At 41.1% G+C, this 23,828-nt stretch overlaps 1 protein-coding gene across 1 annotated transcript in view; it reads right to left on the bottom strand.

The window, feature by feature from the left end:
* Positions 1 to 5,473, bottom strand: part of LOC135700603 (semaphorin-1A-like) — a 71,755-nt gene extending 66,282 nt beyond the window's left edge. Inside the window, exons 1-2 of the mRNA XM_065221143.1 lie at positions 5,014 to 5,473; positions 2,107 to 2,135 (exon numbers count right to left, since the gene is read on the bottom strand). The gene's annotated coding sequence lies outside the window, so the exon portion shown is untranslated. The remainder of the gene's footprint in view (positions 1 to 2,106; positions 2,136 to 5,013) is intronic.
* Between the last annotated feature and the right edge of the window lie 18,355 nt (positions 5,474 to 23,828).

Below are 23,828 nucleotides of genomic sequence, written 5' to 3'. Positions count from 1 at the left end.
CCTTAAAAATACATGGTAAGCTAGATTTATACTAATGGGAACTGACATCCGATTTATGACCTTGACAAGTCTCGCGTCACTTTTCAAATAGAACAATCTCATTGATCAATTCTCTTATCGACTCTCTCTTTCGTTGATAACTTGGCTGCATTCATATGTCGAGCTAATTTTTCTACATAGTCTATTAACAGAAACTATTATGAAGCGTATTAGACGATAATAACAGCTGAACATGTTTTTTGTGCCGAGTTATTAACGAAAGAGAAAGTCGATGAAGAAAATCGATCAATGTGGATTGATCTATTTGAAAGTTAACGCGAGAAGTTTCCAGAAAATACTCTTTGACAAATGTATGGTGGTCTTGAAAAGGACCATTTTGTCGTGAAGGTTGAGTAATGTTGAGCTATTAAGGTGTTTTACACAGATAAGGCTGGTGAGTTGCATATTGTTTAGAACGGTGACGCGCTTGGCATAGATGGCTCACAGCGGCTCTCACAACGAGCAACTGAAATCCTGTAGCGGTACAACTTTTTCCTTCTTCTTCGGCGAATCGACCGCTCAGTGGGCGGCAGCTCGCGCTTGCGGGCAGGCTTTCATCGTGTACTAGAGAACTATCGCCACACGATGAAAGCACTGCTGCTGCTGCAACCGGAGTGAATTCGATTTTTAAATCTGTGTTGGGGAAAGCGCTTTTCGTAGTCAATCAGTGATAATTTTCATTATTATAGCAGCAGTTGCACATTCGTGCAATTTTCAATAGTGACCTTTTGAAAATTGATAAAGTGTTAATTTTAGCAGATTTGTAGATAACATTCTAATTGAATGGCTTGATTAGAATTAATATCCATCCGCTTTTGACAGAGTTAGAAGTGGTCGAATCCTGACCACTTTTCGTAACGCGGTCGATTTTGGTTTTTTGAAATTGCACCCCATATATATTGCAAAAGACGTAATCCTACGTCAAAACAGGAAGAATGCAAAGTCGGAAAAAGAAAATAACATCGAAAAACACTAGGAAGGAGCAACCGCAGTTCATAAGATAATAAAAGTCGTAGGCAGACCAGATACCCAGCCTTTCGAGATGTGAAACGCATCTTTGGGGTTGTTCAATAATTACGCAGACGGTTTTTTGGTATTCTTGGCCCCCCTCCCCCTGCGTAGACAATTATCCATACACAATTTTTAAGATTTACATAGACTGTGGATAATTATGCGATAATGCGAATAAGGGCGGCTATGTGATGTTTTGCTGTACCCGTTGTGGACATTAGTTCTTTCATTTCGGTAAACTTGTTAAGGACGCCTTGTCTTGCGATGATCTCGAAAGATCGCAAATAATCGCAGAATTTTTTTTCGCTAAAATCTTCTATACATACGTGCCATTAATGTTCAATACAAGGCATCGCATGATATGTTAACTTTCTTACCATGATATTAAAGTTGAAAAAACGGTTGTATTAAATTGAACGAAGCCAAAAATTTATCTAAATCCACTGATTTCATGTGGAATACCTGCTTGATCAACGCATATTTTTTTTACAAACAGATTCATTGAACCCAGCAGCAAACGGAGGCAATAAAACTACAAACGAGCGAACTTGCACAATACAAAAACAGTCAAATTAGTATTGATACCGCAACGTTGTGAGCATTGAATAAAACATAAAAGATATAGAGCATTGTTCTCCTATCGTTTGAGCATACAAAACAACAATTTAGAATCAATTTTGGGTAGTTTTTAAAAATCGACAATAGGCCAACTACATTGTAGAAATACCCCTCTGTGCGATGGTACAATGAACTACATCTAAGCATACAATGCGTAAAGAACGCATCCAACCTCCGAAAAACAACTCCATTTGGGGATTTCGGGCGTCTAGCAGTGTTCCACTCGGAAGAAAGAAGAAAAAAATCTCGCTGCTAGCCGATATCTTAATTGACCCCTACATCGTTGAAGATTTCTTCAATATCATTCCCCCTAATTCCGATATGAGGAGAACAGCTCGAATCATGTCTCGAAAATTGCTTCCATTCGGATGCAATAAAAGGTTATATATGACCTACATACAAAGCGATTATGATATCTATCACGGTCCCAATACTCACTCTAGATGCCGATTGAAACTGTGCTGGATCTGGAAAAGAAAATCGAAACGAAAAAGAAAAAATGTCAGTTCAACTTCATTGGAACGACGGCGAAAACTATTTCAAATATTTGTACATGTCGGGTGGTGGATTAGGAAGAGAGAGAGATAGAGAAAGAGAGGGAGGGAAACATGATGAAATCGAATCCACAGGAGCCGTTGCTGGAAGACAAGAGGGACAAACATCGTTTCTAATGATTTGTTGTCCCAAAATATGTGCGTTCTGTTCGTTTTCTTCGTTTACACTGCATGTTTGCCCGGGCATAGTTTTGTACATGGCGATTGAGGATAAGCGAATAATCGAAAGCCGGTGGTTTTTTTCATGGTTTTCTTCACGAGTTGTCTGAGTCGGATGGCGACGACGCGGAGTTTTCCCATTTTCGTAGCACCTGGATGGCAGTTAGGCAGGTGGTTGTTGTACGACGTTTCGATTGCAACTAACGCGTGTTCAGTTCCAGTTGTTAAGTACAGTGGGGCAAACAGTTTGGAAGGAGTAAACGGTACGCTGAATTAAACTGATGTGTTCATGTTATGAAAATTACGACTCATGATTCATATTAAGAGCCTGAGTTTAAACCCTCGATCTTCTGCTAAGTAAGCAAAAACGTCCGCTCTAAGGCCACCGATCCCCTCTATTACAGTACAGCAAAGTAAATTGCTCTTAATAGACATAATTAAAAAAAAAGGATGAGTCATACAAAATATGCAAGTAAATCGGGATGAATTGAACCTAATATCAAGGGTACTTTGAATCAGGGTATACCAGTTCTCACACTGCCATCCGCTCACTTTCTCTGCTGAATCAACATCTGGTAAGTTCCATGAAATATCAATTTCAAGGAACTTTACAGATTTTCAATAAAATGTGTTGAGGTCTTTGTAGAAGTTCAAAGATGTTCAGAGGTCTTCGTAGAATTAAGAGAGATTAAAAAAATAATAATTTGCAGTAAATTCAGGGAATTTCGCAGTAGTTGAGGAATTTTGTAAATTATATGGCATTCAAATATTGATGCATTCTTTCGTGCTAGTTGAGGTAAGTCTGAATGTAAATCTTATTAGAGTTCTTTTTCTTATGACACTTCTCAATTTTAAGAGAACGAATTTCGAGATTCGCGGAAAATCTGTAAATTTCAATCATTGTTTGCTCCGGCGCAGCAATTAATCCATTCTTGTTTCAGCTACGTACATTTACAAAATTCTTAGCATAGAAGTTGACACAATAAACACATTAAACAGTTCAGCGTCACCATATCTTCGACGGTCACTGTACCCGCATAAGCGATGGGGTCGCCTTCTGTGGAAAGCATGTAGAACTGCTCTTTATCGAAAGAATATTCCTGTGCGGCGAAACATTTAATGATACACTGCTACTGCTGCTGCTGCTGCTGCTCCAGAATGCATTATTAAGATTTTATGGTCACACCAAACGAAGGCACAAGCTTTGCAGCTTTCGATCCATCGTCGGTCCCATCGTTGAAAGCGAGGCAAAATTGAACCTGGCACGTGGCACACGCCATGCATTCCCAAAATTGGCACATTTATGAGTCGGATGCTTGACATCTGCTGCGTCGATTGCGATATATAGAGCTCTCGTGGCAAGCTGCACCCATCTCTGCTGTTTTACCAACCACTTTCCGGCAATTGGAGGGTGAATGATGTGTTGATTATCTTCTTCACCGTGAGTTGGTTTATACCTTGATATAATCGCATAGGTAGGTGCAGCAAACGCACAACATCAATGTGCGTAATTTGATATTTTGGTCGCGTGCTTGCACTTATCTGATCGTTGATTCTGCTGGAAAACAGTGTATTGTTCGACGCCTTGTTGTAATCGTTTCCAGTGCCATATTGCACGCACCCTTAAAAATACGACGACGACTTTGAGTGACTTAACTTTTCACATCTTCCAAGAGCTATCAACCTTCCAAGTGGGCATAATAGCAAGCGAGATCACATCTGTGCCGTATCTTGACAACATCAGGCACTTGAGCTGAGCCAGTAGACACTCGACGTTACACGCAATCAAGTAGAATTCCTCAAATGCCATCCAACGAGTGTAGGGCAGTGCAATTACAAATTTGATGGCAGCAATTGGGGCGCACTTAATTCGACTTAAGAAACCGCAGCAGCAGTATGCCACAATTGTAACAACTTAATCATTCAATTAATACCTTTCTCACAATCGAGAGGCAGCCAAACCAAACCGAACCTCAGCGAATACAGTGTCTGACGGATCTGCGTGGTAAAACTAGACTTACTGGATTCTCATCGACTCTGACGACGGCAGACGCAAAAGCGCTTAGCGAAAAGTTGTCGCTTTTTTTTCTTCGTTGTTGCTCCAGAAACACATAAAAAGTCGAACAACGCTAATATCCGGAAATTGCCACTTTGGCGCAAAGATGCATTAAGAGATCAGCCTTAGTCATGTGTGTGTTCAGCTCGCGACTGTGTTAAGTCAAGCCAGATGCTGCTATGTTGTGTCTAAGTGAACATACTTTCTAGCAACCGAAGCACGTTGATGACTATGGGAAACGGCGTTTTAATAATTCATGTTACAAACAAGCGCATAGCTCGACGTTTTGCACCTCAGAGCAGCAAGCGTGTGTGTTTCTGAAGTGTGTCAAAATGCATGTTTGTTTTGGAGCTGCTAACAAGATGACGACGATGATCGCGTGCTACTGGTGTGAAGTTGACTTATTCTCCTCACAGTAACAGAAGTAAAATATCACCGCCCGTACGACGTAGAGAACGATTTGGAGTCTTAAGCGATTGATCATCACCACCGTTCAAATTATTGCAAAATAGTACGGTCAACAAAGTAAATACACAGTGGAAATGAATAATGGCTCTTCTTATCTACACAACTCACTTGACAGAGAGCTTCTTGTTGACAATATATGTAAGGTACGATTGCTTCCAAATTTAGACGGCTACTATTATTCCGTTACAAGCTCGTTCTTTCGAGAGTACAAATCCGCTTCTTAAGGCACACCATTCACTCCACGGCATCCAAGAAGGCGATGTAAACGAACTGATTTAACATCACAAATTGGATTAAACTCCCATTATTACTCACTTGCCACTGATGGCTGATTGCACACTACTTGCTGTTGTCGGTCACTTGTTACACGCACTCAATGAGCCTCTAATATAAAAATCACTTTCGCACTCGCACATCCTATATGGCACTTTGCTGGACACAGTAGTGCACATGGCTAAACGAATTTATCTTGCGCTGAAGCGTGCGTCATTATAGCCTTCTTCGTTTCGCTAGCCAGAGTGGCGGCGAGCGTTGAAACTAAGGTCACTTGGATTGCTCAAAGGAACGAAGGGTTAAAAGCACGGTTTGACCGTAAACCGATAAAAAAAAAGCGCGTACACATCGATCTGTCAGGCGGCGACGGTAATTTTTCGGTGATCACCTTCAGATTCGTTTACACGTTCAAAAACAAAGTTGAAAATCAATCAACGTTCCACGATGCGAAGACTCGGAATATCGCGCGATCGCGGGAAAAGACAACACCGCGCTGTCTATTGTCACCTCGCCAAACTAGCACTGACTGGAGCTGCGCGGATTGTTGTTCGTTTGGCAGCAGTCAAGGCAAAGTTGCTGCTACGGGGCTGGTCGAAAACCTGCTCTCTGGCATACAGCGGCGAAGCGTAATAAAAACAGAGAATTAAAATAAATCCCCGCGTGCGATGGTGCAGGTGGCGCAGGCGGCTTCTTGTGTTCAAGCTTCGCTCTTGAATAAATCGCAAAACAGGTAGGTTAGAATATGTATTCAAGATCGGTCCCCCACATACAAATACATCCACAAATATTGCCCGCGCTATGCAAGAATATGACAGAATAAATCAGAAAGTGTACGCCTTCAATCACTTGACTTATCTCATCTAACAATTACTATATGCGCTCAACACACTGGCCAATTGATTTCCAACCGACCAACGACGACGACGGGGTTGCAGGATAAGAAGACCGTTTTACGACCTGCAAAATAGACTATTTTGAGAGTCACCATCATAGGGGAATGGACAATAATGTTTTCGAGCGATTTTGCTTTTGAAGTCTTGTTCTGAGTCGTAGCAGGCATTGCGCAGCTTATTTGTAATCTGAAACGCTCAAGCAAATGGGTACCACATAACGAACAGTGGGATAATCGGCTGGAACAAACAGCAAAATGATCATGATAATTGTTCCCTGTAACTTGTGCAATTTAGTTTTTGTCCGAGAGAAACGTTAGATTGGCACACTCTGAGCACCCTCGCAACCGATACCTACAATTTGATCTACATTTTTCAGCATACATGTACTGCACAGCACTACAAGTGGCGGTCTGGCTTCTCTGTGCGGTTGCCATACCAACAACCGAACGTGCCAACTGTATAGCACACGCCGTAATGAGCGTATTATAATTTATTTGAAAAATTCTCCAAACAAGGCTAACATGTTTTCGACTCGAGGGATCAAATACAACAACAGCGAGACACTGGAACAAATCTTCGCACGGAAAGCCAAACAAGATCTCACTTCACGTCGGTCGTCTCGCAGGCATGCAGCATTCCCCTTGAAGTCGATAAAAACACACAATAAATTACTGCGGCCAATGGTGTAGCTAATGTGGTAGTGCCAAAGGGGTCAGGCCCTTTCCAAAATTGTAAAGGCTTGTCCTAGAAGGGAGCCAGAAAAATAGCTCGCTTTTGGACTCCTAATCTTATATGATCTTATCTGAAATTCGAATTTTTGCTGAATTTTATTTAAGAACTCAGCTTTACTAAATCTGCATTAAAAGTTTTGTATTTTTCTCAAAAATAAAAGAAGCGCTCCAACCGAATCAATTGTTATCTTCATCCGATGGCATTCGTGAATGGCGTTTCAACGCATTAGACCTAATTTATATTCCGTAGGTCGAGTTTGGGGTCAAGAAACAGTGTTAGATTTTTAACAAAATCTCAAAAATTTGCTTCTCTTTATCAAATCTTACGGTACACACGGAAAGATGAATAAATTTAGAAGTCATCTGCAGTGAAAACATTCCATTTTGTGAAAAAAAAATCCATTCGAAAAATAGAGGCAAAGGGCGAGTTGTGCTTAGTAGGCACAAAATTAGATCTACCGTATGCGTGATAATGTTTGCACCATCGTACAAATAAGGTCCCCGTTTCACCTGTGCATACAATGCCTTGGTTTTCTTTGCATGCACTAACCTATAGGTCATACCGTAGTAGGCTATTTATAAAAGAAAATGGTTTACTTAGTTTGACAGTTGCACCATGACGAAGTGGCTGCGTATTCGTGATTTGTCCCACGCGCAAATGTCGCAAAAAGATATTTCAATCGCCGTGGGAGTGTCCCGGAGGACCGTCAAAAGGGTTTTAGACCGAGAAAAGAAAGGACAACTATCCGCGAAGGTGGTTACAGGTCGTCCGAGCTCAGCTCGGGTTCCGAGGGTTATCGCTGCTATCAAAAGGAAGATTCTGGTGAATCCAGTGCGTTCAATAAGGAAAATGGCAAAGGAACACGGGATCAGTGACTTTACGGCACGGAAGATCGTAAAGGAAGATTGCGGGGCGAAGTCGAGGGCACGAAAAAAAACTCACATGATTACCAACTGCATCCGGGAGCTACGAGTCGAGCGATGCAAGAAAATCTTGAACTTCCTTAAGCGAAAAAATCCGGTAATCCTGTTCACCGACGAGAGCATGTTAACCGTCGATCCCGTATCAAATTCCTGAACCGACCGGTATATTAGCTCTTCCGGTAAAAGACGTGGCCGACGAGCACAAGAACGTGTATCTGACCAAGCATCCTGCTAGCGTTATGGTGTTTGGATTGGTGGCTTCCGACGGCAAAAAATGGACCCGGTGTTCATTCCAGAAGGCGACAAGGTCAACACGGAGGTCTACATCGAGATTTTAAGTAAGTATGTTCTTCCGTGGATCAAAGAACAGTACGGTCCGAAGCCAAATGTTGTATTTCAATAAGATGGGGCTCCGTGCCACACCTCGAACCGCACTCAGAAGTGGTTGCAGGAACATCTTCCGTTCTGGGCGAAGGATATGTGGCCGCCATCCAGCCCCGATCTTAATCCGCTGGATTACTCAATATGGTGCATCATGAAGGCCAAGGCCTGTTCTAAACACCACCCGAGTGCAGCAAGCCTCAGACATACATTGACCTGTACCTGGAGCGAAATGGATCCAGACTACATTATTAGAACCTGCCGTGCATTCCGGAAGCGTGTGGAGGCCGTAATTGCAGCAAGTGGAAACTCGATCGATGATTAACATAGTTTAAGACTCTGAGAAACATCCCCTCTTTTAATAAATAAAAAAAACTCGAAAACGAAATTTTTGAGAATTTTTGAATCTCGCAAACAACTTTAACGTGGCGTTTTCGAGATTTTTCAACAAATTCTTACTCAAAAACGTCACTGTTCGTGCAAGCGACGATTACCGCCTTCACCGATTCGGAGTAGGCTCTGCCAACGGTTGGATTTTTAGGAGCTGTCACGATTTTAACGATAAAAACGATAAAAAATATCATTAATATCAGTGGTTTCGTAGTGGACATATCTTGCAATGAAATGTTTTTGGTGTATAGATTTAGCCGGTGGTTTGTTTGGAAGAGCAAGTGAAGTGTTGGAGGGGAGGGGTGTTGTCCGTTTGGTCAGCGTCGGTTAGAGATGGGATGATGAAGGGAGAGTGTCGTGTTTTTGTGCTATGATTTATTAAAAAGTGTCGTGACGGAAGTAGGCTGTGCCGACGAACGGACGCGTTCGTTTTTGCTGTCAAGATGTTTTCTCGTGATTTCCCGTTCTGAAGTGCATTTAATGAAGAACAATCCCCAGTTTAGTTTTCGAGAAGTGGTAACGGAACCAACGGTTATGGCTCAGGTAAGACCGGTACTTTTCCGAGACCTCTTCCATCCCGACAATTTGTGACGTTGCGAACAATTTCGGCCTGAGAACCCTTTCACATCGGGAAGCAGCCGACCAACGGAAACATGGATGCCATCTCGAGAGCGGCAGAAGAACCCAGTTTACGGACAGTCAACTAAATTGGTGAGTTCGTTCCAGTTTAATATTTTTTTTGCCATATACTTAGGTAGGGTAGGATGGTCTAGGACGCGCCCTGGGGTGAATTCTGCCACGTGGAATCCCGGAACTGGTAGTGACAGTGCGGCGAGGAGCCACGTGGGGCCGTTTTGGTCTCGCCTATGTATTTATAAACATTACTTACATTGGCTTTCCTTCGAGTACGGGCAAGGTAATCGACGAGCAAAGACCTATCTCTAAATGTTTTAATGTTTGCAAATTTACAGAATTTTTAGTTTCGTGTTTCGCGATCGCGAAGCAAAATGGGTATCGTCCAGTAAAAGTTCGAATGGTGTTGGAATATTGGTTCTTCGAAATGGCAAAGAGTATTATTTTCTCGCTTTCCAAGCGGCAGTACAGGCAAAGGTGTTATATCCTAGACAAAAAGTGAGATCCAAAATCACTGTTGTCGTCATCGCCGTCGTCTTCGTGATAGTGTAGGTTTTTTTTTTCCTTGATTGCGTCGATCTTGTTTTCCGTGCTGAGCACCAATGCTACCGACGCCAGGGAGGCAGCTACCACGCCTGGATCCTACCTATCGATCCATCAACTCATGAACCGGGGACCAACGGCTTTACTTCCCTTCCGAAGGAAGGTGTGATCAGAGATGTTATGCCTCAGAACATCCCGGCGGCGCCGACTGGGATTGAACCCAGGCCTTCTGGGGTGAGAGGTAGTCACGTGTTGGTTGAACCATACGTATATTTCAAATAATCAACCGTTATTTCAATATCCGTTTATTCAAAAACGATCGTCGTTCATAGTGATTTTACTCTGCTTACTGAGCAGAAAATCATGGGTTCAATCCCAGACATCTTTACAATAAAGAGTTGATAATATTGGTTCGTTTTCTCATAGCTCCGCATTCGTGTATTTATCAAACTGCGATTGTATCAAAGCAATCATCACATCACTTATCAAGGTGAATCCTGGTCCAAAGAACCCCACCTTACTAACAAAACCTCCCTCCTGTGACCTTTGTGAGGACGCAGAGGTAAACACGGCCCCCATAACAACAAAGGTCACTTTAACTTTCTTTCCCATCTCCCATCTGGTTGCAAAGACGTGGCCGGCGTCATCATTAATCTTTAATATAAGGAGTCACTAGGTCGTATTAATAAAAGCGTTTACTTTACTTTCCCCGTAAGAAAAGCACGGGAAAGTAAAGTAAACTCTTTTTATTCATACGGCTCACTGAAACTTTTAGGGGAAATGGATGCAATGTCGGCAAAAATGACCCTAATTTGGGCCCATACATAAATTCAGCAGTCGATTAAATTTTCAATAGCGATCAAAAATATCCATTAGTACCGTCCCAATGACGCGTTCATCTAGATAAAACTGATAAAAAGCAGATTTTTAGCTATGGGCCTAATCTTAAACCCATAGGCCAACATTAGAGCCATTTCCCCTACAATGAGAATTTTCGGTCACTCCTAACCCCATTCACTGTGCAATTTCACTGATTCTGGCCAATCACGGAGTAGCAACCATTGATTTGTGGAGTCAGTCTAAGCCGTCTAAGCATGTCTGATGCAGAGAAGCAAGCTACTGATTTAATTTTCAGATCTGTATGACAAGGTTGCAAATACTCATTTCAGCTAAAAAAATGTTTTTTTTTTTTTTAAATTATGAAATATATTGGATAATCCAAAGCTATGTTGATCATTATAACATTAAATTTTGAATAACAAATGATAATACAATCTTATTAAAATGTCGTAATAATACGTCTGACCAAGGAAAAATGATTTATATAATTTTCATAAAAGTTGACGATACAAATACTAATGAGGAAAGGAATTCCGCATTTCCTTTTCCCAAGTCCTTTTCCTCTCCTTCCCTTTCCTTCTTCTCTTTTCAGAAAGCGAGTAATGGCGCTATAACCATATGCCATATAGGGCTAGGACAAGAGTTAGTGCTCAGGTCCCAACCGCTAGAAGAAAATGGTAGCGAGCAAGGGCGCTATAACCTAGGCGAATACAGCATTCCCTCCGTATAGGTTACGTCCGCACACCGCTCTCTGTTGTCCTTCGACTGAGGTCGGCTGGATCGATTGAGGGATGGCAGTGGGTTGGCGGTGCCGTCCACGCTTGTACGGAGGGAGGACTGTACGCTCGAACACAAGGGGTAAATACCTGTGTTCCATCCCAGGAGATCGGACAACCAAGGAGTGTACATTAACTTTCTTAGCTCTGTCACTCCCAACGATTTATTTAGCCTATTTTCAAATCCTGCATACGGAGCGGTTGGTACGGTATGTCCCCGCTCTTTGATTACCTGTGGATTAAATGGTAACCACTGTCTATACTTATTAAGTAGACATGGTAAACATTCACTTCCACAAAAATTAACTAAACGCTACACAGTAGGCCTGGCCGCTATATTGTTTGTTTCACATCCTTGATGTGCAGCAGGCATTAATAATGACAAGAAAAATGATAGATGTATCATTTTCCAGGATTCTTTCAAGTACTGGCTGTCTATGTGTAGACTAGACTAGACTAGACTAGACTAGACTACGATTTATTAAAAAGTGTCGACGGCGCCATTTTGAATTTCAAGATCCAAAAATGGCCGAATTTAATTACAAGTGGAATGATTGCCCATCGGCACATTTCCGGCATACCTTCGGCACAATCTCGTAGCAATTAGATTGTTGTAAATAAAATGAGAGCACTGCTGGACAACTGTCATTGAATTTGTTCTGAACATTACGTGCTGTTTGACTGTATGTTCAGGAACATCTTCTAATTGAATATACCAGAGGAACTCAGACCAGCAGTTCACTTATAGTTCTAAATACGAAATGTAGGTTCTAGAGTGGACTGAAGAGGAAGAGGCAGTTAATCAGACCTCATTAGTACCCTTAATTCAAATAATGCTACAACTCACACGAAACACACTTAAGAAGTCTTTTCATCACCCTCCATAATCGGTCTCCAACAATTTCCCCCACCGGTTCCAACTCTTTCCGGCCGAAAGGCTAGGTTTCTGGTCTGCTTTTGAGGGCATTATAAAACACTAAAACACAGGACTTTTATTGCTCTATGGATCACAAAACACCGAAATTTCGCACACTCGCCACTTCCCGTGTCCTCCTCAATCCAATTTATCCTTGCGATTTCAAACCAAAACATTCAAGGTGTCAGAAATACCGGGTTACCGGGATGGGTATTTTACAAACCATTGCAGCTTGCTCTATGACTGGCACAATCGGCATACTTGCGGCACACTGACAAAAACGATGACCCAAGATTGGTTTGCGGAGTGACCTACCCCTTGGTAAATCATGTGTTTACTTCTTCTTTACGAAATATTCTTCGATCTTTGTCTTCTAAATGTATTGGTAAAATTCTTTGGAAGGGCATGTCACCACGCCAAAACTGTCTATGTTTCATAAATATCAACTGGTATGGTGACAACCTTAAATCGCCGAAGTAGCTTAGAAACACTAAAATGACCATTACATGTCAAAATGGCCACTAGAACTCCACAATCGACGTACGATAACATAAATGGCTTGTTAAATCCAACATCTTCGAATAAAATGCAAAATGAGCATAAAATCGCTTAAAACGCCTACAGACCATGAAAACGTAAAAACGTGCATTTCAATAAACAAAATAGTTTCAAAAATACCAAGTTGGCCTTGAAATCACCAAATGACCCTAAAAAATTTGGCCATGTATAATTATTTGATTCAAAACTAAGAAAAATTTCAAATCTCTGCTGGGATCATGTACTCTCCAGATTTTACAAAAAATCTTAACTTGAATATTTGTGAAGTAGGCTCTGGCCACGAGCAAACGTATTTGTTTATTCACTGTCATATGTTTTGCTTGTTTCGGCTAAAACTTCTGTGAAAATAAATAGTTTTAATTGGTGATAGACAAATATTCAAATACGACTCCTCTAGAGTGAAGCGAAAGTGACCGTACACCGTGAAAAAAAAGTATCATTGTCGGATCGTACTCTGTCCATGTGTTCTACATATTTATCACCACCTGTGCTGTGCACCAAGCGCTATTTGTTCGGAAAAGGGATGGAAGCTCTAATATTCTTGGACTGCTGAACTACTAATTATAACCACGAATCCTGGCAGCCAGTCAATGAACGTGTGGTGCTTTCACTCCGCGATTGCTTTTTCATCGATAGAATAAAGGGCTGGTGTTTCCATTCCTCATCATTGAATTCTAGAAAAAGATTTAAAAGTTAAGCTAAGCAGAGATTTGCATCAGAGTTCACGTAATACCAATACCGTAACAATAGAGTTGTACCCCTCGCAAAAACGCTGGATCCCCGATTAAGTGGCAGTTACGAAAAAAAATAAATCTCCATTGAACCTCCAACATCCAATCGTCCGATTAGCGGCGCCGGTGGTGTAGTGGTAAGCGTGATTGCCTCTCACCCCAGCAGGCCTGGGTTCAATCCCAGTCGGCGACGCCGGATGTTCTAAGGCATAACATCTCTGATCACGCCTTCCTTTGGAAGGGAAGTAAAGCCGTTGGTCCCCGGTTCATGAGTTGATGGATCGATAGGTAGGGTCCAGGTGTGGGAGCTGCCTCCCTGGCGTCGGTAGCATTGGTGCTCAGCACGGAAAACAAATCAAGGAAAAAAAATCCAATCGTCCGATACAGCCACACCAAGAATAAGCGACCGAAAGAGTACTCCATTTGAAGCTCGTAAAAGTTGATGACCAAAGTCAAGGAAATTTGTGTACATTGGAGGCATTTGGTGAGATCCTTCAATTATACTATATTATATAAACCATTCATTACATCACATATGATTGTTAAATTCACTATTACATAACTCGGAGCGTTTGGTAAATTTATTTAATTAAACTCGAATCATTTCACTGAATCATCTTTGCGGCAAATGCAACGCAGTGGGCCTGGCCGTTTTGATGTTTGTGTAATATCTCAGATATGCTGCAAACACCAATTTTAACAACAACAAATTAGGCGTTATCTAACCTAATCATTTTCCAGGATGCTGTCTCGTACTTACTGCGTTTGTATTAGATTAGATGAGATTAGATTAGATTAGAAACTCTGAACTTGAATATTTGTTCAACCATTTTTAAAATCCTGGAACTTAGAAGCTTTTTTAAAAACTCTGGAAATGTGGCAAAGCAGAAGCTTCCAGACTCTCCCTTGGAAAAGTTCCTAGCTACGCCAACGACTGTGGCTTGATATATACCCACAAAACAGAACAGGTACATTCGACCGAGTGCCACACTATACGTGCAGGATGACATTAGATTTATTTACGTGCTCGTCCGACGCGTTAATTCAAGTCAAGTTGCTCGAATCACAAAAGACCTCAGAGATCGTCACATCCGAGCTGCATAGGAATATGATTCCGCTCATTGAGCGCAACTTTGCTGAACCCGAACCACGACCATACGAGACACGGTGTCACCACCGGTGGTGGTTATGAGTGGGAAACGCTTCCATTCTCAATCGATTAGATCAGCCGATGTGGCGACTTTGCATAAATGCAGCTTAGCGTACAATTAGCTGTAACCTGTTGCAAGCGCTTTCTAACGTATAGGAACCTTCATTAACACACGCTTCGCTTTGTTCTCGGAAACGACCACGCGATTATCGGCGAGGGGTCCTTTAATAACAACACATTAAAATTCATAAAAAAAAGACCAATACCTGCGGGTACGCCGCTGCAGAGAATCAGGGAACCCGTTTTGGTACCGTGTGGTGAAATCAATCGCCAAGTTCTTCGCGATTTCGCGATTTTCGTGTGGGCAAGAAGTGTTCCACCTCTGCCCTGATCAGGTGCAGAGACCCATCATATCTCTTTCCCATTGACAGCATTGTCATTGCTGTACAAGTGTTTGATTGGGAAATGTATTCAATCCTCCGGAGCCGGAGCAGAACTAGTTAATTACTAATCTACGGGTTGTCCCGTGCGCCCTAAAGTCCGACCATATGTGGACTAACGTTATACAATCGTGTCGGTTCTCCGCCCAACGATGAATGATTCTGCGTAGATGGACACGATTCATGGAGACACCGTGTCTCGCGCTGCAGCAGCGGAACGTGGGACCGGATGACAATATTTATTCATACTAGGATTAGTTTTAAGCCAACTGCGCAAAAACTGTCAATTGATAAATGAAAGCTTTTTGCCACATGTGTGTAGCTACAACATGAGTAACCAAACAGAATATCTTCCAGTCCGCCGGTCTGTGTAACCCAACGTCATTGTTCGAAACTCTGCCAGTCTTGTGGGCTCCATCCGACGGCAAGTACATAAGTGGACCGGTTTCGGACGAACTCTGGAGAGATCTTGACAAACAAGTGCCAATAAGTGGACGACGCAGAAAATCAGCAGTGTGTCGGCATGATTTTTGCGAACAGTTTAATTTTTCGCCGCTTCCCACCACCGATCGGGCAGGTCTCCCTCTAATCGATGATGAATAATTTATAAAGCTCCCCGCTTGTGTCACTTGGCAAGTCAGCGCGGTAAAACAGAATCTATCTTGAACATGTTGATGGATTGTTGATCGGGCACACACAGAGCGCCCGCTCATGGACCCTTGAACGAGATCTAAGCTCTCGAGTGTTAGATTAGATCAAGTGTGTACATTAAGCTTTAAATACTTCCTGATCCCAGGTTGGGTCCCAGCCGCGGCTTGGTCGGCAGGATTTGTACAATCAGCATGTTTGATTGATTACTCGTAAGTTTTGCTAAATCCAAAACAAAGTTATCACGCGTGCACAGTGCCAGAGAGACCAGCATACGGAGATCACGGCAGATTGATAGGGCACAGCGATGTGTCGGTACTGCTGGCCGGGCATTGACCAAGATTATCCGAAGAAAAAACGTCCGGTCACTCTGCGTTGTCCATAAAAGAAGGGCACAACAATCACTCTGGGGGAAACGATTGCAGAAAGACGACTCGCAGAGCTTGACACAAGACTTGCGATGGAAGGCTGCACTAGAACGTGTGAGAAAGGTTATGTCACGTCGCTAGGATGATTGATGTGAGATTATTTGTTTGTATTCATCGGGTTTTTTTTCTCAGTGCTGATCGCAGACAAGCAGCCATCAAGCAAGCGATGGTAAAATTACGAATTTAATGAAGTTGCCCAACAAGTACTACAAGGGCCCAAATGATGATCTTGGTGTAGATGCAGCGCTGCTAATTCTCAAATTCATTTCAAAGTATGTAGGGGAAATGGATGTAATGTCGGCCTAAATGCCCCTAATTTGGACCCATACATAAATTCAGCCATCGACTAAATTTTCAATAGCGACCAAAAATATCCATAAGTACCGTCCCAACGACGCGTTCGTCTATAGATAAAATTGATAAATAGCAGATGTTTAGCGATGGGCCCAATCTTAGATCCATAGGCCAACATTAGAGCCCTATTTGTCGAAAAAAAGCAAAGATCCACTCTCAAAGGGATCTCATTCGGATGGATGATTTTGGCTGAAGCAATTGACGAAAGCGTGGATCATCTTTAAATGACACACGCTTGAAGTCGGACGAGTGCAGCTCTTGTTGACATTCTGACACGAACATTGAAACAATCCGACACCAACTTATATTATTTATACCAGAAACCAATATTAACCGGAAACGAACCTAATATTGGATAGACATCAAGTTGGAATGTTTAATTTGGACCCTTGTTCTGGTTTTATATCACAGTCTTAGCAATGGAAAGTACAAGAACTGCCTTCGATTTAATTGAGATGAAAAAATACGTTTAACGGAATTGATTGACTGTTTCTGTTGGTTTGCATTCAATTTAATGATAAAACCCTTGATAATCTGCTCAGTAAGCAAAACCAGTCACAACTAGGCCACAGAGCCACCAAATTAGGTGACAACGACGACTGTCACGCCAAATGAAAATCAGTAAGAACGAAGGCTATCACAAAGAATCATCTCTTTGGAAGACTCAAACATGATTTACAATCAGGATCGAGCTTTATCCGAACTCTTAGGCTCCTGAAAATCACTTCTGGCATACAGGCCACACACCATTCAGTACTAACAATCCAAATTCACGTCTGCATCTATTGAGATCAGACTGCAGGTACTATTTATTAAATTTTAAATGGCATTTATTTTAAGTTCTTATAAGTCGACGAATCTTAGGGAATTTTGTAAGTTCAATGTCATATTTGTTATACGTCTGGGATATTTTTTTCAAAATGAAAATGATTTGTGTCAGTCTGGAATCATGAAATTTATTTATAGTCTGAGATTTAGTAAATTTATCCAGATTTACGATACTGCTCTAAGTCAGAGAGGGCCTCTGATAGCCCTAGTCAGTAAAGGCACGGTATTACTAAGCCGAAGGCAGCTGGTTCGATTATCAGTCCGGTCAAGGGAAGCTTTTGGGTTGAACATTTTATCGACCTCCCTGGAGATAGAGTATCATTGTGCTTGCCACAAAATATATAAATTAATGCATTGTCTATGCCAACCAATTAATAACTGTGGAAGTGCATCTAGAACTTTAAGTCGCAAACCAGCAAAACGCTCACTACAGAAGCTTAAAAAGAAGTTTTAAGTCAACAACCTATTTTTTTTTAATAAATCCAGTTCTAAAAAAATACGAATTTGGAATGAATTTAAAGTATGACTTTTGAAAATTAAAATCAATTTCTAGCTAAGTTTTACTAAGTTCACCATCATTAATTTTTGTACACTTCAAGATCTGAAAAAATATTCATCCCAATGTTAAGATATTTCTGCCAGTCCAGTACTTTGACATCTCAGGCAGTGCTGCAAAATATCGAAAATACACTGCCATATTCAAAATTCTGCATTGGTAACTCATTTGAGCTAGCATTCGTCGTGAAGGCACACCATTTCAATTGTCAATGCAGATTTTTGTATTAGCCAAATTTGTAAAGAAATTAAATGACTTTCGAGTGAACAAGCATCTAAATACGTCCTGAACTGCTTGAAGAACAATAACATGACACAGAATGCACGGAACTACACTTTTTGTTATCAGGTGAATCTTTGTCATTGACAAAAATATTAATGAGATTTTGACTAAGGTCTATTAGTGACTATGTTATTTTTGGATCAATTTAGATAAGAATGAAAATAATTTTTTTTTTAGAAGATATGAACTTCATATTAATTGAGCTCCAGAGAACAGTTTCCAAGCTTAGGCAAAATCAAGATCTAGAGATCTCTCCAACATTCTGACGTATGAAATTACTTTAAAGTCTAAAAATCATGAATTTTTAAAAATATTGCAGATACCGAACATTTTTTTTTCCGAAATCTTGGATTTGAATAACAAAATTCTCCAACATTCAGAGCCTTGAAAAAAATTAAAGTCAGATAGAAATTTAAGATACAGCAGTCAGGACTCGCCTTTTTTTTCGTTACATGCCGGGAACTCGGAAATTAGTTTCGATTCTAAGGACACAATTCTTGTTTAAATCTTGGGCTTCAAGAAATTTTCGCCATCTCACTCATAGAATTCTTCTGCTGGCAGTTTCGAGACTACAAACAGTCATGTCACTTGCTTGGTGATGATCATTCATTCAGCAACCATTTAGCAACAGAAGTTTGCTAATTAGTTTCTGTGACGTTCGAGCGAGGTTATTTTTTTTTTCATGCTTCATCAATGTTATCAGAATGGACTGCTGTTGTGTACTTGTTAATGATATGATACATTTAATTGCCTGTAGATTTGAAGAAATACTTTAAATCTCCTCGTATATTGTACGAGTTATGTAAAGAAGTGTGAGTTTGACTAGTACTGTCGCATTAATGGCCCTTCGCATATTTTCAACTTCTATTCAATTTTTATACCGCCATCCACCTACCCTCTTCAGACTATTATCTAGCTAATAAATTATCACACTAAAGCTTCCCGTATGAAGTAACATAAAAACACTTTGAATTCAATCAACAATGTCAAAAAACATTGTAACCGTACAAAAAATTAGCTCGTTTTTCAGAGAGAAAAAAAGTTCAGAGAAATCATTTCCAAGTTCCAGAATCTCTCAGATCGCTTGCATCTATGGACACAGTAGCATCGTTGTATCTCTCGGTGTCTATCAACAGTTCATTACACTGATCAAGTTATTGTTCGGTGCATGCTCATTATCATTGTGGTTGCTGTTGGAAGCAAAAATTGGATGATCTAACGGGTGTTCAATAAAAAATGAAAAATTTTTCAGTCATATAGCTAATAAAAAAAAATTTTTTTCGTCGAATTCAGTATTTTTTTATTAAAAACATAATGTTTATTCTTCAAAAAAACGTCATTGAATATTGGAGAAGGGGCCCTGGTCAGCCGTATGGCGCAACTTAGGCGCGATGCTCTCACAAGAGCGCTGGACGGTATTGAAATCATTCTCATTTTTTATTGAAAACCCGTTAGATTAAAAAAAATCGTTCCCATATTCGTGAACGAGAGTCCACGGCTGCCGTTTACGAATATGGAGCGGATTTTTTTCCGAGTGAAATTAAGAATATCATCAAACTCAGCTTTGGGAATATAAGTGCAATCAATTCTTGATTTATTTAAGACTCTAGACGCGGATCCCGTTCAGATGGAACCAGCATACAGGATAGCTGAGGCGAAATCCTTTTTCATAAAGTTTATGTCCGAAGAATCGATGCTCCATACATTGCTGCATAACCCAGAGCAATTAATTTTCCGTTAAGGACTGTTTCGAAAATAAGTTGTGAACTAAACGTTCCTTCCAAATCCGTAAAAACAAAACAAAAATTTGTTATTATGCGTGTAATGTCTTTCATTAAAACTTAACAAAGAAAAACACACCAAAACATATTCTTTAAGGGACTGGTTTCATGTTAGATTTAGATCCCCTTATAAGGTTTCGGACAGTGCATTTTACAGTTTTTTAACGCATAGTTACAGTATATTTTTGACTATTTCAAAGAACTATTAGTATCCTTTTGACGATGCTCTATACAATTGCCATTCAGCATCAGTAATCGACATTCAATAGGTTTTAGTTGCGATCAAGTTGAATTGGGTCGCTATCAGCAAAAATCTAAATCTCTATATTTTTCCAAAATTGACGTACTTGATGTCAAATTAGACTAAAACAATTGAAAATTGTTGTTTTATCTTCACAGCCTTTTCCATGGATGGCTACCAAGAGCATGAAACAACTTCAAACAATATTGTACGTTGTGTACAAAAAGTTCGAAAAACCTGTTTTGTTGTTTAATTTCGATACAGTCCTCATGATGATGGTAAGGCAGTTGACGTTCGCATGTCGAATGTGGAGGATTATGTTCAAAATGAGCGAGTGTACAATCTGCCACCTGAAGTTCACGAGAAAGATCTTGTGTTGATGCTGGGGGAATACGGTAAAGTTAAGTTTGTCATCCGTGAGAAATTCCCAGCAGAGCTTTGCTTAAACATGTACACTAGACAAATGCAAAATGTTTGTAGTCTCGAAACTGCCAGCAGAAGAACGGAACAGACGAGAAACTGGAAGACTATGAAAAAGTTCTGTGCTGAGTGCAAACTCGATTGAATGCGTAGCAACGGAAAGCAAAGATCTAGGAGTCAGGAAATTAATCGTATTTAACTCAATGATAGAATGATAGCTGCACATAAATAATCGTACATAAGATTTGTTTGATTTGTTTTCCTCAAATTTATATTTATTTAAGGATTTATTTAGTTCCCGGAAAAGAAGTACTAACTTGTGTATCACAAGATGGCAGTTTTTTTTTTGGGAATTTGACAACTAAGAAAACATAAAGGTCGATTACATCGTCGATAGTCGTTCATTGCAGCATTGCCCTAATAATTTCCACAAATAGGACTATTCGCCGCAAATTGATACTCTCCCCATTGAATGCGTCTGGTAATAAATTGAAATGATAAAGCTAGCTTTGAGACCACCAAAGAAAAACCGACGACCTTTTTCTTCTCGCTCACTTTTGAGGCCAACGGCCGGTTGCGGCGGCGGCGGCGGCGGCACCACAACCGAAGAGTGAAGATGCAATAATTTCTTTCAATTAATATCCGCTATATCAATATCAATTTTTTGCCTGACCGGGCAAGCAACCGCTCTTACCGGCGGCTTGGCCTAGAAAAAATCACCAGAGAAAAAATCCTCCGACCACAGCCATAGCCATGCAACGAACGGTTGCGCGGAAAAGTTATCGATTAAATAATAGGAAAATTGCAGAATAATAGCCGGACTGCGGGAAGGACCGGGAGGCAGGCAGAAAAATCATATCGTTTGCTGGTTCTACCCACTTCGTATGCAGGTTTCCATCGGTTCGCATGTGGGTTCTGCTTTTCTTCCCCTGTCAGTGCCGGTAATTTCTTTGCTCCAGTAGTGTATGGCCGGCGTATTTCACCTTACATTTCGGCATATACGAAAATGTATTGCATTTGTCCTGGTTGCTTTAGGGCCGACCGAGTTCTGCTGCAAACATATTTTTATTCAGTAGATTAAATAAACAAAATAAAGGTAGTGGGAAACCGGCAAAAAAAAAGGCCGATTCTCTGGAATATTTATACCTACGCCAATTTATATCCAGTGAGCATTAATGTAGTAGGGTGGCTCGCTCAATTCTTTACAAATCTTTTTCAACTAACCAAGGATCCAATCTGTTCACCGACACCCCATAGAAACAGTGGACAAGCTTAAAAACACACATGCCGCAACCACGCCACATGTGATGAAGGTTCAATTATTTGGTGCCATTGAGGGCCCCGTTGTGCACAATTGATGTTTGGATCATTTGGAGAGTTAGTAAGCAGGGAAGAAGGGGAATATCGGTTTCGTGCTATCAAAAAGATATCAGATTTCGCTTAATGGCCCCTGATGGGTAAATGTATTTTATTGCAAGTAGCAAAAAACCTTTTAAATAGGACAGCAAACTTTTTCCCCTCATCAAAAACCCGACCCGACTGACTGAGACGATCACATCCGTAACACTGGCCAATGTGCAGTGCATGAAATGAATTTATTCGTCATCGACCGATTTTAAAACCGATAATAACCGATTACTGTCAACGGTCGCCATGTGAGCCATTTATGCCTACTATATCCCAGCATAGCGCCAAATCGCCAACTAAACGTTTTACGACCCCAATAAATGCATCGATAGTAAAAGGCTACGGCATTGTATTGCATGAGAGTAGGAATAAACAAAACTGAACCATTTCAGTCAGCACCTGATGTTTAAAAAAAAATCACCCATTCAACATGCAACTGCGCCAATATGCAAAGCGAAAAACAACCGGCTTGGTGAAAGGTAAGTGACATTCGCGCCATATCGATCCAAAGAAACCGCTACCGTAGACGAAACAATCGATCAATAAGGGGTCTAGTTTTAAAATTCCCGCGATTTGTTTTTCGCATCGGAAGGTACCTACACACTGGTGTCGTTGAGCATGATTCTTTGACCACCGGAGAAGCGCCATTGCAACGGCAATGAAAACCGTTAACCGAGGGCAAAATTGTCCCAGCGCTGCTGTGGCGGGCGGCGTGCTATAATTATGCTTCATTTCTCCATTCCTGGCGAGTGAGAGTCGCACGATGCGCTTTTTCGCAGAAGCAAGAGGAGAACTGCAGCGAGATGCATCTTGCGAATGCGAGACTGTCCAATTTTCGTGGTGAGAAACCGTTCGATGTCCCACTATAGCTGAGCCGGCCGTGCGGAGATCGTCAGAGTGTGTCATGTGGAAGTGATCTCCGTCAGTTCCCATCCCACCCAATGGTGGAAACGATGTGGAAGTCGGTCGGTCTTTGGCCGGTACAGGCGGTATGCGATTAGAGATGGACAGAAGTGGTCATTTCATAGGTATAATTAAACAATCATGCTTGCTTTTTCCACTGACTGGCGGTGTGCTTCGCCCTGGCTCGTAATGAAGAGTGACAAAGTAACTGTAGGTTACTCACCACGAATTACACATGGCCTAGAGAAAATGGGTGGCGAAAGTGTCACTTGCATTCACAGTTCTGAGTCGGTACTCTGTGGGGACAATTCACCGAGGATTGCTTTTTTTAAATACATAGTGCTGTCGCTTTGTTCGCCAGAATTGGTTGTTAGCTTAATTCTTTTCTTAAGATGAAGTGGTGGAATTATTACAAGTTCAACAACACGCTTCCAGCTTTAGTCGGAAGATTTCAATCTCTTGGCAGCTAGATAACGTCAGACGGTGGGACCATGTGCAACATAAATACACCAATCAAATAGGCTATAGTAGTCTTCGAGAGTTTACAAAATACTAGGAGATCAAACCAAATCTGAGTACTACAATTCCTACGTGAAATCTGTGCCAGCTAAACGAGGAGCGTATCAGCCGAAAAGCTACAACGGTTGCCTGCGGTATATAATTCGTGCTTGGTTGACCTCACAATTCAATCTCAAATGGTGAGCTTCATTGTCAATGCCATCAGAAGCAGCTGTCTACATAAATTCGAGAACGTAATTTAAGGGTAAGTTCTCCACACTCTGCGAAAGGACGGAAACAAAATCAGAGCAGTTCCACGCCAAATGACGCATTGCATGAAACTTTGTCACATTGTTTGTTATGGTCAATCGTTCACATTTGAGCTAAAATTCGTCCAT

The sequence above is a fragment of the Ochlerotatus camptorhynchus genome, unplaced genomic scaffold (genome assembly GCF_037179485.1).
Source record: "Ochlerotatus camptorhynchus isolate MF236.1 unplaced genomic scaffold, CSIRO-AGI_Acam_v1.1 ptg000139l, whole genome shotgun sequence".
NCBI lineage: Eukaryota > Metazoa > Arthropoda > Insecta > Diptera > Culicidae > Ochlerotatus > Ochlerotatus camptorhynchus.
The sequence above is the reverse complement of the archived record's forward strand: the minus strand, read 5'-3'. Positions and strand labels throughout refer to the sequence as shown.